General features: G+C 47.5%; 1 pseudogene across 1 annotated transcript; it reads right to left on the reverse strand.

Annotated features, from left to right (window-relative positions):
* Positions 1-409: 409 nt before the first annotated feature.
* On the reverse strand, positions 410-1,008 carry LOC104167539 (annotated as a pseudogene). Its single transcript, XR_696504.1, has one exon. The product of XR_696504.1 is annotated as a glutamate receptor ionotropic, NMDA 2B pseudogene (transcript).
* Positions 1,009-1,391: the final 383 nt, after the last annotated feature.

The raw sequence follows: 1,391 nt of genomic DNA on the forward strand, positions 1-1,391 counted from the left end.
TACTGCCTTCTAGATTTCAATACAAACATCCCCACTGCTTGCAGCGAGAACCCACCTGAGGGTTACAGACCCATTCATGCAAACACACTCCAAGGAGTTCAGTGCTGTTATAAAAGCAAAATTTTGTGCATCAAGGGGCACACTCAAATTTTTGCACTATGCCTTCACTGTTCCTTTTCCTCATGCTGGCTTGCCCCGTGCTGTACGGAGGCTTTCCACGGGGGTGACAGTACTGGCACTCACGACGGACAGCAACGCGGGTCCCACCATCAGCACACCTCCCCTTGCCCAGGTTCTGGCCAACACCACCCACTGCCCCAAAGCACCACGTGCCCTAACAGAATTATTCTGGTCTCAGAGGTCCTCTCTGACCCCTCTTTTGTAAGGCTGGCCCAGCCCCTTCCCTTACCTGTTGAGCATGTTGGACTGGTAAATCCTTTTCTCCTGGGTGTTGTAACAGCTGCTCTTGGGCTCAGGGATGAAGCTGTGTTCAGACAGCATATCAGAAGCAGCCGTGGTGATTATGGCTATTCCATCCCTCACTCTGGCAGGAAGACCGTAGTCCCATTCATCGTATGAGACAGAGATGAGCCCGGTGGGGAACTCGGATGGCACTGTGTCTGTATCCCCTGCCACCAGGCTGGGCACGATCCACGTGTAACCGTAGCCTGTCAGACCCACAGAGTTGGCCACCTCAAAAATGTAGGTGGCCTCTTCCTTTGTGCAGTAGAGGAGGATAACAGGGCTTTGGAGCTTCTTGAGCTGGTTCTGGATCTTTGAGTCCCCATCATCCAGGGACATGTCCAACAGGAGAACCTCCTCCAGTTCCCAACCCACAAAGCTGTGCTCAATGGTACTGCGGATCTTGTTCACAAAGTCCTGGTAACCAGGGAAATAAGTAGTGACAATGGAGAAGATGTACCAGTCATATTCTTCCATGATGTTGAGCATGACAGAGGCTTGCTGTTCTATTGATGGGCCAAACTGGAAGAACATGGATGACTCATCCTAGAATAGGCAGTCAAAGAGAGGAAGACAGAGAAAAAGAAAACGAGAATAGGTCAAAGGAAATACATAAACAGCATTCCTAGTCAACCTGTTGAGCATGGATGGGGAGGCACACACTCAGAATGTTATACTTCATGTCTTGGCCAGAGCTTAAGGATTTTTAACTTTTAAAAATTTAAAATTTAAGTGAAGCAAGTGGGAAGGAAGTAAAAGCCTTTTTATGACCAGCTGTCCTTACTTTATTTTTAAAGGCAGGTTGCCAAAATTACTTAGAGTTTTCAAATGTTAGGCATGATTCTAACAGACAGGGAACAAGTGGTACACAAGTGAGGACAGAAAAAGAGAATATGTACAAAATATCCCATGGCTACAGAAATGAAGAG

The sequence above is a fragment of the Cariama cristata genome, unplaced genomic scaffold (assembly GCF_000690535.1).
Source record: "Cariama cristata isolate BGI_N322 unplaced genomic scaffold, ASM69053v1 scaffold5379, whole genome shotgun sequence".
NCBI classification, from domain to species: domain Eukaryota; kingdom Metazoa; phylum Chordata; class Aves; order Cariamiformes; family Cariamidae; genus Cariama; species Cariama cristata.